This window comes from Pristis pectinata, chromosome 3 (genome assembly GCF_009764475.1).
Source record: "Pristis pectinata isolate sPriPec2 chromosome 3, sPriPec2.1.pri, whole genome shotgun sequence".
NCBI lineage: Eukaryota > Metazoa > Chordata > Chondrichthyes > Rhinopristiformes > Pristidae > Pristis > Pristis pectinata.
Window position 1 is genome coordinate 58,440,306 of NC_067407.1, and position 12,364 is coordinate 58,452,669.

At 46.6% G+C, this 12,364-nt stretch overlaps 1 protein-coding gene across 1 annotated transcript in view; it reads right to left on the bottom strand.

The window, feature by feature from the left end:
• The window catches only part of qsox1 (quiescin Q6 sulfhydryl oxidase 1), a 120,607-nt gene that overhangs the window by 33,615 nt on the left and 74,628 nt on the right, over positions 1–12,364 (bottom strand).

Here is a 12,364-nt window from a genome sequence, read left to right on the forward strand (position 1 = left end):
AAAGCGACAAGGCTGGTGGTCCAAATATAACCACAGAGTTTTTCCCTGCCACGCTCTACAGATGAAGGGAGGTCTAAGTCTTTCACTGACCTTCCTCTCTTTTTGCTCACTGGCCTTTTCTTCCCTCATGGTCAGACACACGCAGAAATCATATCCATATTAAGTATTCAAACTACATTACGAAAGAACCATTTAAGATCAGCTTAATTAATGTCCATACATTTTTCCATGACCACCCTCTCCTGTCCATTCAATGGGCCACTGCCCACACAAGCCTACCGATCCCTGCTTGTCTATAGGATACTCTGGTGTAGCTATCTATCTTAGTAAACCACCAGCACCCAGGTTATACTGCTTTCTTCACACTGAACTGGACTAAATAGAACTCTTGCACACATACTTTGCAACCTTTTGTGTTGGTTTAGAAAATACTCTGTTAGAAGGCCACCCTACCACAACATAGACCTTCCGTGTGATCAAATCACCATTGCATTATTTGTTCCTTGTGTTCATTTGTAACCCTATTGGAAGGCTCTTAAAATCAAATATTTTTTTCCATTTAGCTGCAAAGAACCTCGCAAAAGTTTTAAATACAAAAGAACTGGCTATAATACAATAACGTGGTTGGTAAATAGTTGAGTACAGTACATTGGTTAGGAGCTGTGGGCATGCTATGTTGGTGACACTTGCGGGCTGCCCCCAAAACACACTCAGTAATGCAAACAGATGCATTTCACTGTGTGTGTCGATGTACATGTGACTAATAAATAAATATCTTATCCTATTTGTTGACTTCACGTAGAATGGAGGTGAATGGATAATTCACCTGTCAATCAAGCTTGGTGCCAACTCTCCTGTAAGTAAGTGAGATTGATATCATGCACATTTATCGATCGGCGTTTTCGATCTGGAGCGAGAGGCGAGCGAGCGGAAGCAGCTGAGGAGTTCCGAACAGATAAGTTTTTCTTCTAACGGTTCGGGGATAGCGGGAAGTCACTGTGCAGGTGTGTGACGTCAGTCGGTAGTGCGCGAACAGTTTAAAAAGAAGACCGCCATAACCAGCGGGCAGTGTCGGAGCAGGCAGCTGAGTGAGGGGGAGCAGAGTGTTTGGGCTTTGGCTCAAGGGGCTTTGGCGTAAAGGGGCGAGGCGGTAGAGTAGCTTGTAGGTAAAGGTAAGGTTTACCTGTTATCTGTTATAAAATTTTTAAGTAGGATAAAACTAGGTAGGGAAAGAATTAGTTCAGATGGAGGACATGGTGGTGTGCTGCTGCTGCTTGATGTGGGAGCTAGTGGACCTTGCTGTGGTGCACGATGACCACGTCTGCAGTAAGTGCTTGAGGTTGGAGGAACTTTGGCTCAGAATTGATGAGCTGGAGTCACAGCTTCAAACACTGCGAAGCATCAGGGAAGGAGAGAGTTAGGTAGATACCGTACATCAGGAGACAGTCACCCCCCCCTTACAGCAGGTACTTCTGGGGTCCAGGGGACTGTCAGGGGAGAGAAAAGGAAAAGGAAAACAAACAGACAGATAGAGCAGAGGACCCCGGAGGCTGTTCCCTTCAATAACAGGTTTTCTGCTTTGGAAGCTGTTGAGGGGGATGACCTGCAGGGATCAAGCAGCAATAGCCAGGTCTGTGGCACTGGGACCGGTCCTGCTGCTCAGAAGGGAAGGGAGTAGAAGAGGAAGGTAGTAGTGATAGGGGACTCAGTAGTCAGAGAAACAGATAGGAGGTTCTGTGGCAGTGAGCATGAATCCCGGGTGGTATGTTGCCTCCCAGGTGCCAGGGTCCGGGATGTCTCTGATCGGGTCCACAGGATTCTTGAGCGGGAGGGAGAACAGCCAGAAGTCGTGGTTCATGTTGGTACCAACGACAGAGGTAGGAAGATGGATGAGGTCCTGAAAAGTGAGTTTAGGGAGCTAGGCAGAAGGCTGAAGAACAGGACCTCAAGGGTAGCAATCTCGGGATTGCTGCCAGTGCCACGCGATAGTGAAGGTAGGAATAGGAGGAGATGGCAAATGAATGCGTTGGTGCAGGAGGGAAGGTTTTAGATTTTTGGATCATTGGGACCTCTTCTGGGGAAGGTGAGACCTGTACAGAGAGGACAGGTTACACCTGAACCCGAGGGGGGCCAGTATCCTTGCAGCCAGGTTTGCTAGGGTGGTTCGGGAGGGTTTAAACTAGTTTGCGAGGGGGATGGGAACCAGAGGGGTAAGTCAGAGGAAGAAGTGGATGGGGAAATGGCAGATCTAACATGTAGAGAGGTTTTGAGGAAGGAGAAGCAGAGTACACAGTATAAAAGTAGAAAGGTGGATGGGCTAAAATGCATTTACTTGAATGCAAGAAGTATCAGGAATAAGGGTGATGAACTGAGAGCTCGGATAAGTACATGGGACTATGATATTGTGGCTCTTGCAGAGACTTGGCTGTCACCAGGGCAGGAATGGATATTGAATATTCCTGGCTTTCAGTGTTTTAAAAGGGATAGGGAGTGGGGGGAGAAGAGGAGGAGGGGTGGCGATACTGGTCAGGGATACTATTACTGCTGCAGAAAGGGTGGATAATGTAGAAGGATCCTCTCTAGGGTCAATATGGGTGGAAGTTAGGAACAAGAAAGGATCAGTTACTCTACTGGGAGTATTCTATAGGTCCCCTGGTAGCAGCAGGGATACTGTGGAGCAGATTGGGAGGCAGATTTTGGAAAGATGCAAGAATAACAGGGTTGTTATCATGGGAGACTTCAACTTCCCAAATATTGATTGGCACCTGCTTAGTACCAAAGGCTTAGATGGGGCAGAGTTTGTTAAGTGTGTCCAGGATGGATTCCTGTCACAGTATGTTGACAGGCCGACTAGAGGGAATGCCATATTAGATCTAGTATTAGGTAATGAACCGGGTCAGGTGAAGATCTCTTGGTGGGTGAGCATTTGGGGGACAGTGACCACTGCTCCATAACCTTTAGCATTGTCATGGACAGGGATAGGAGCAAAGAGGACGGGAAGATATTCAATTGGGGAAAGGCAAATTATGAGGCTATAAGGCTAGAACTTGAGTGTAAATTGGGATGACATTTTTGAAGGGAAATGTAGTATGGAGATGTGGTCGATGTTCAGGGATCTCTTGCAGGATGTTGGGGATAAATTTGTCCCGGTGAGGCAGAGAAAGAATGGCAGGGTGAAGGAACCATGGGTGACGAGAGAGGTGGAACAACTAGTTAGGAAGAAGGCGGCAGCGTACATAAGGTGTAAGCAGCAAGGATCAGATAGTGCTCGTGAGGAATATAGAGTAGTAAGGAAGGAACTTAAGAAGGGGCTGAGGAGAGCAAGAAGGGGACATGAAAAGGCTTTGGCGAGTAGGGTTAGGAGAATCCCAAAGCTTTTTTCTCGTATGTGAAGAGCAGAAGAGTAAAAATAGGTCCGATTAGAGGCAAAGGTGGGAAGATGTGCCTGGAAGCTGTGGAAGTGGGTGAGGTTCTCAATGAATACTTCTCTTCAGTATTCACCAAGGAGAGGGTTCTTGATGATGCTGAGGACAGTGTTGGTAAGGTTAATGTTCGAGAGCATGTAGATATCAAGAGAGAGGATGTGTTGGAGCTGTTAGAAAATATTAGGACAGATAAGTCCCCGGGGCTTGACAGAATATTCCCCAGGCTGCTTCGCGAGGTGAGGGAGGAGATTGCTGAACCATTGGCTAGGATATTTGAGTCCTCATTGTCCACGGGAATGGTACCGGAGGATTGGAGGGTGGCAAATGTTGTCCCCTTATTCAAAAAAGGTAGTAGGGATAGTCCAGGGAATTACAGACCAGTGTCCCTTACGTCTGTGGTGGGCAAGCTGTTAGAAAGGATTCTAAGAGATAGCATCTATGAGCATTTAGAGAATCATGGACTAATTAGGGACAGCCAGCATGGCTTTGTGAAGGAAAGATCTTGCCTCACAAGCCTGATAGGGTTCTTTGAGGAGGTGACCAGGAAGATTGATGAGGGTATTGCAGTAGATGTGGTCTACATGGATTTTAGTAAGGCGTTTGACAAGGTTCCACATGGTAGGCTTCTTCAGAAGGTCAGAGGGCAAGGGATCCAGGGAGGCTTGGCCGTGTGGATTCAGAATTGGCTTGCCTGTAGAAAGCAGAGGGTTGTGGTGCAGGGAGTGCATTCAGATTGGAAGGCTGTGACTAGTGTGGCGGTTCTGGGACCTCTACTTTTCATGATATTTATTAATGACTTGGATGAGGGGGGTGGAAGGGTGGGTTAGCAAGTTTGCAGATGACACAAACGTTGGTGGTGTTGTGGGTAGTATGGAGGGCTGTTGAAGCTTACAGAGGGCTATTGATAGGATGCAGAGCTGGGCTCAGAAGTGGCAGATGGAGTTCAATCCGGAGAAGTGTGAGGTGGTACACTTTGGAAGGACTAACACCAAGGTGGAGTACAAGGTTAATGGCAGGATTCTGGGGAGTGTGGAGGAGCAGAGGGACCTGGGGGTTCATATCCACAGATCACTGAAAGTTGCCTCACAGGTGGATAGGGTAGTTAAGAAAACTTATGGGATGTTAGCTTTCATAGATCGTGGGATCGAGTTTAAGAGCCGTGAGGTAATGATGCAGCTTTACAAAACTCTGGTTAGACCACACTTGGAGTACTGTGTCCAATTCTGGTCGCCTCATTATAGGAAGGATGTGGAAGTATTGGAAAGGGTGCAGAAGAGATTTACCAGGATGCTGCCTGGATTAGAGAGTATGGATTATGAGGAGAGACTAAAGGAGCTAGGGCTTTACTCATTGGAGAGGAGGATGATGAGGGGAGACATGACAGAGGTATACAAAATATTAAGAGGAATAGATAGAGTGGACAGCCAGCGCCTCTTTCCCAAGGCACCAATGCTCAACACAAGAGGGCATGGCTTTAAGGTAATGTGTGGGAAGTTCAAGGGAGATATCAGAGGGAGGTTTTTTGCATGGAATGCACTGCCTGGGGTGGTGGTGGAGGCTGATATGTTGGTCAAGTTCAAGAGATTGTTAGATAAGTATATGGAGGAATTTAAAATAGAGGGATATGTGGGAGGAAGGGGTTAGATAGTCTTACGTGTGGTTTAAAGGTCGGCACAACGTGGTGGGCCGAAGGGCCTGTATTGTGCTGTATTGTTCTATGGCTTTCTATGGTTTTACTTGTAACTGTAGCCCACACAGTACATTTTCCTGGAAAAGTTACCCTCCTCTTATTGGGAGAAGGTGGTGGACTTTGTTCTTTCCAAACTGTTTGCTTAGTCACATGCTCAGATCCATCATCAATTCTTCTGATGAAGTTCAAATTAATTAGTAAACAAGCATTGAGTTAAACAGATCAAGGAATAACTTGTGGCTGGTCTCATGGATTATGCAAGTGAGTTTGTGCCAGAAACTCAGACTATCAATGAATTTTGGAAACCAGCACAATTGTGCAAATTGCATGCATAATGATCGTCCAGCACAGCTCAAGCTAAAATTCCACCTCCAGATCTTTGTTACGGGAACCTTTGCATTGACCTGTTGAACGCACACCTGACATAATGACACTAGCTCAGGGAGTAATGAGAAGCAGTCAGATGCAGCAGGAACAGAGACATTTCAGCATGGAAGAAATCATTCGCCCTGCAGTGATAATATAACGCAGACGAAATCACAGCACTTCCCACTTGAAGGCACATGAGAGGGCAATAAAGAGCTGGTGTGTGAGAAGGCCAACGCTGTCCACCTCCCATCTTATTGCAGGAGCTCAGGTCAGCGTTTGCAGTCAGTTTGCCAGACATCAGCACGTTAACACATTGAACCAGTTACTGAGGGAGAAAGAAGAAAAAAGAAAAGTTGCAGGGAAATTTTGTTTAGTCAGTTATTTTGTTTTTAGAAAGCCAACCTGTTTCTTCAGCTCCTGTGTCACCCCCACCTCACCCCACGGGCCATGAGCAAGTTCTTATTATCCCCTATTTGTATTCTACAGCTGACCACACTAAACACTCAGATCTGGACTGAGATAAAATCACGTCTGCTTCAATCCAACAACCTCGGCCTCCAAGGACCCAGAAAATCTACTTCTGCTCAATAACAGCAACCAAAATTCAATTAGTATCAGCATGCAGACAAACACCATGGGATCTGGGAACACTCACCACAAGAGGGTAAAAACAAGATTACTGTGGCTTACTGAGTAGTTTACTTCCTCTCCGCCAGCCCACGCCATAGCCTGGGACAGAGTCAGTGGCCCCAGCACGAGCTGTTTGGCACTGAAGCTGCCGTAATAGGATTTCAAAACCTTTCATAGGGCAACTCCTACCCCCTATGGATCAACATGCCTGATAGCCAAGCTTTCCTGCTGGGGAACCATTTACATGCAAACATACTGAGACACACAGATAAAGGCTCACACGCTGGCTGATACACACAAACACGCACACACGTGCAGGTATGCGCATATACATACACAAAACTCAGGTGCTTATGCACATGCACACGCAAAAACAGGTGTGTAGGCACAGATGCACACAAAACTCAGGTGCTTATGCACATGCACACGCAAAAACAGGTGTGTAGGCACAGATGCACACAAAACTCAGGTGCGTGCGCGCGCATGTGCGCACGCACACACACACACACACACACACACACACACACACACACACACACACACACACACACACACACACACACAAAACCATGTCCCCAAGTGATTTCATAAATGGCAATGAATACACATGTGCTCTTTAAAAAAGAGTTCAGGAGAATAGTTATCACTCCAAGCACTCCCACTGACTTCAATAAAACTAAAACATGCAGAAATTATGAGAAGGCGACACCATTCATTGAAAAAAGAATGAACACTTTGCCACGTTGGACCTGCTTTTTCCTACATTCCCTAATGGATCGGAAGTCGAGGCAGTTGTCTCGTCCCAGGGCTACTCTGTCATCTTGAAGCATTGCCTGGTCCAGTCAGCTGTACCCAAGCTGCCCAGTGAGGTTTGGTCTTCTTCCACTGGGCTTTCTGGTTCGTACAGTAGATTCCCCGACCTACCTCCACCGATGCCATGACTCACCTGAAAACCAACTCCTTCCCACCCCCTCTTACCTGCCCATTTCCTTCTTTCCCTGTTGTGTTCTCTTCGTGTCTTGAAGTTGTTTCTTTCTACTGGGGTGCAGTGTCACAGAAGCTAGTAGGGACTTCACCACTATGTCAGGGTGAAAATTCTTAATGTAAAAAACCCAACAGTACGTTTTGATGGATTGATTTTTCTCATTGACGTTGGGAGTTAGAGGCAGGGGCACCACAGGTAGCCCTTTTTATATTATCCATTTACAGGACTTGGAGGCTGTGTGAAGAACATTGCATATTGCCCTACCTGCCTTTGAAAATGTGGTGGTGATTCCCCTTCTTCTGATGAAGGTACCCCCTCACATTACCTACAGAGCCACACAGCAGGGAAACAGGTCCTTCGGTCCTCTGAGTCTGTGCTGACCACCAACCACCCATTTAATTCCATTTTATTCTTTCCACATTTCCTTCAACTTCCACCGCCCCCCCCCCCCCCCCAACCCCCGGATTCTATCATTTGCTGATATATTAGGGGCAATTTACAGTGGCTAATTAACCCACCAACCTGCAGTTCTTTAGGACGTGGGAGGAAAGCCACATAGTTACAGGGAGAACGTGCAAACTCCACACAGACAGCGTCAGAGGTCAGGATCGAACCTGGGTCACCAGAGCGGTGAAGCAGCAGCCCCACTGGCTGCCCCACACACAAATAATCAATGACAAATAATCCAGTCATTATCACACTTCTGTTTTTGGAACCTTGCTGTGTGCAAACTGGCTGCCAGTTTCCCTCCATTACAACCATGACTACCTACCTTGGCTGCGAAGCACTCTGGATCGTCTTGAAAGGGACATGACAGATGTTGATAAGATAAGATTTCTTTATTAGTCACATGTACATTGAAACACACAGTGAAATGCACCTTTTGCATAGAGTGTTCTGGGGGCAGCCCGCAAGTGTCGCCACGCTTCCAGGGCCAACATAGCGCGCCCACAACTTCCTAACCCGTATGTCTTTGCAAGGTGGGAGGAAACCGGAGCACCCGGAGGAAACCCACGCAGACACGGGGAGAACGTACAAACACCTTACAGACAGCGGCCTGAATCGAACCCAGGTCCCTGGCGCTGTAATAGCGTTACGCTAACCGCTACACTACCGTGCCTGCCCTGGAACATGTCTTCTTTTCTCTCTCCATCCTTCACTTTCTTTTCTCACCTTTGGTTAAACCTCTACCTGCAATTAAACTTTTGATCATGTGCCCTGATATCTCCTTGAATGCTTTGGTATCACATTTCACAATAGTAGTCCTATTAAACACTATGGGATGTTTAACTATATTAAAAATGATACACAAGTGCATGCAGGGTGCAAATACAGAAGGCTAGAGATGTAGTGTTGTCTGGTGACATATTGGTCTGGACTTGGCATGCTGCCTGAACTTGTGACCCCAGTATCCACCTGCCCGCATTTAACCCTTTATAGAAGACACCGGGTGGAGGGGGCTCTCAGTGGTGAGAAGGTCTCAGGAGGCAGATCTCGAGGACACACCTCCTCCCTACTTACCCACCCATCAAACCCCTGATGACCTTTGACAGCTCGCTGCTGACAAAGGATGTTATACTGTTTTTAGAATGGCTCTGATGGTATAGACATTAATAAATATGTTCAAGACAGTCCAAAATATTGACTTTTAAATCATGAAATTAAATAAAATGTACGATTTCCTCTCCTTTTCATTATCAAATGGAAGAGCTTTAATCTGTGGCTTGGAGGGATTTGTTATTTAGATGAATTGGACCTCCCAGAAGAGAAGGTTCCTCCTCTCTTCTCCTCCTTCTGGATGCTTTAGCCTTGTTTTTTAAAAACTGTTCACTTTGTCAGCAGACAAAACCAATTCATCTTGGCTAATACCCTTTTGTGAGGGACCAGTGACCCTGTAAACAGTGGCTGTAAAGATCAAGATGTCAATTCTGTGACCACTTGCTGGTCACGAAGGGGGTCAGACAATCAGGTCTCCATAGTTTGATAGCCCGACAAACCTCCTGCCAGCAAGGAGAACGAGCAGCCCAGCTGCAGAGGTCAAAGGTCTCGATCAGCTTTGTATCTGACCTCCTGATCATCCAGAGTCGAAGGAACTGAGTACTATTGCCACTGAACTTCACTCGTACAATGGGGACTCGAGGGGGCAGGTGCTTACAACTTGAATCGTCAATTAAGTGTCACCACCTACGAAAATTTTTCCAACTGAAAATCCAGCATTCTAAACGCTAGGAATTCCTGTTGCTCCTGGAAGATGGCCTCACAATGCCAGCCCAGAGTGCAGTCTCTTCTCCCTCACTCCTGAGTTCACCACTTCAGCTGATCACAACCAAACCAGAATAAGATGCCAAGGTCAATGGTGGAGGTGATAATTCAAAGCCCAGTGACTCTACACCATTTGTGACCCATGGATGGACTTTTGCTGCGTAAAGCAGGTTGGGAATATCCGTTCCGATTCCAAGACTGATTAGCCTTGTAATGGTCTGAAGATCTTACCAACGAATTCCTTCATGGGTCACTGTAGCACCAAGAACAAAGGCTCTATCCTCTGCCCCCTCCCACTCCACCATAGCTCACAGGGAAAAGGAATATACAGGTGAACCCCACGTTAAGGAGGGATTGCATTCCTAGAAAACGGGATGTATCCTGATTTTCTGTAATGTGACACTGCATCATCTGCTCACGTGTCAAGAAACGCGAGTTGAAAAAAAAAATTTGCATTGATTTATTTACATTTTTCTCCATGCAGAAGCAAATTTTATTCCATATCTCAAATTTTTAGGTGGTGAATTCTTTAAGGGCGAATTTCCATCAGCCAAATGACCGTAATGCAGGGGTTGCCTATATGGTGGTTGCAAAATTCAGCAGAATTCTGGAAATTACTTAATAATTGCCTCCTTTAACCACAGCAGGTTCACCAGGAAAACAAAAATGAGCTCATTATGAAAGGAACTCTTTGGATGCACATTGCCTTGGGCTGTTTTCAGAACAAGATGCATCGCTGAGGTAGATCAGCCAAGCTCTTGATGAATGGTAGAGCAGGCTCAAAAGGCCGAATGGCTTATTCCTGCTCCCGATTCTTACAAATGCAAATCACTTTCGATTGCACAATACGAGCAACTCCCTCCTCCAGATCAAACACAACACTGGAGAAACAAACAAAAGTTACCACATAAATTGTTCGAACGTTTATATTTTGGGAAGTGGGAGGAAACCCGAGCACCTGGGGGAACCCCACACAATCACAAGGATAATATGCAAACTCCACACAGACAGTGTCTGAGGTCAGGATCGAACCCGTGTCGCTGTAGCTGTGATAGAGCTGCGCTACCTTCAGCACCATTGTGCCACTCTAGGTTACATCACAAATTTGAGTTGTTGCTGATGTTACCATAGAACCATAGAACCATACAGCACAAAACAGGCCCTTCGGCCCACCATGTCGTGCCGTCCATCAGACCACCCTCACACTACCTAACCCCTTCCTCCCGCATATCCCTCTATCTCACATTCCTCCATATGCCTATCCAACAAGCTCTTGAACCTGTTCAATGTATCTGCCTCCACCACCACCCCAGGCAGTGCATTCCATGCACCAACCACTCTCTGGGTGAAAAACCTCCCCCAGACATCTCCCCTGAACCTCCCACCCATAACCTTAAAGCCACGACCTCTCGTCTTGAGCATTGGTGCCCTGGGAAGGAGGCGCTGACTGTCTACTCTATCTATTCCTCTCAATATTTTATATACCTCTATCATGTCTCTTCTCATCCTCCTCCTTTCCAGTGAATAAAGCCCTAGCACCTTAAGCCTCTCCTCATATTCAATACTCTCCAATCCAGGCAGCATCCTGGTAAATCTCCTCTGCACCCTCTCCAATGCCTCCACATCCTTCCTATAATGAGGCGACCAGAACTGAACACAGTACTCTAAGTGTGGCCTAACTAGAGTTTTGTAAAGCTGCATCATCACCTCGCGGCTCTTAAACTCAATCCCGCGACTTATGAAAGCCAACATCCCATTGGCCTTCTTAACTGCTCTTTCCACCTGTGAGGCAACTTTCAATGAACTGTGAATATGAACCCCCAGATCCCTCTGCTCCTCCACCCTGCCAAGTACCTTGCCATTCACCCAGTACTCTGCCCTGGAGTTTGTCCTTCCAAAGTGTACCACCTCACACCTCTCCGGATTGAACTCCATCTGCCACTTGTCAGCCCAGCTCTGCATCCTATCAATATCCCTCTGTAAGCTCTGACAGCCCTCCACACTATCCACAACACCGCCTATCTTAGTGTCGTCTGCAAACTTACTAACCCAGCCCTCCACCCCCTCATCTAAGTCATCTATAAATATCACAAAAAGTAGAGGTCCCAGAACCGATCCCTGCGGACACCACTAGTTACTGCCTTCCAGTCCGAGGGCACTCCTTCCACCACAACCCTCTGCTTTCTACATGCAAGCCAATTCCTAATCCACACAGCCAAGCTTCCTTGGATCCCTTGGCCTCTGACCTTCTGAAGAAGCCTACCATGAGGAACCTTATCAAATGCCTTACTAAAATCCATGTAAACCACATCCACCACACTGCCCTCATCAATCTTCCTGGTCACCTCCTCAAAGAACTCTATCAGGCTTGTGAGGCAAGATCTTCCCTTCACAAAGCCATGCTGGCTGTCCCTAATCAGTTGAGTTCTTTTTGATCTGAATAGCCATTGGCTTTCAATTATTGTTGTTATTTTGTGTGGACCAAAATGTGACACAAGAGTTAACAGCATTCCGCTATTTTATGCAAACTTCACGTTTTAAAAGTGCCATTGCATTGTGAAATTCCATCACAATGAAAATAGCTTTCTAACTCCGACGATGGATCCATTCCTGAAGTAGAATGGATCCATCATCAGAAAGCGAAATTGAGAGAAAAGCATGCTCAACACCATCCAGGTCAAGGTAGCCTTTGACTGCCTCACCCTCATTACTCATCTTAACTATCCATTCACCTCCCCATACCCCCCCCCAACCCCCCCAAATGGTCTATCATGACAGCCGTATGTACCATCCCAGAGTGTGTCCTAGCAACCTGCCATCTGGAAGGATGCAATGAAAATTCCCCACCAAGACATCCACTATTCTGACAAGGCAATATATCATTGTTGCTGGATCAAAATCCTGGAACTCCTAAGTTAGCATCACACAGATGGCACTGGTTCAAGTAGGCAGCACTCCATCTTCTCAAGTGCAGTTGGGGATGGTCAATAAAGGCTGGCTTTG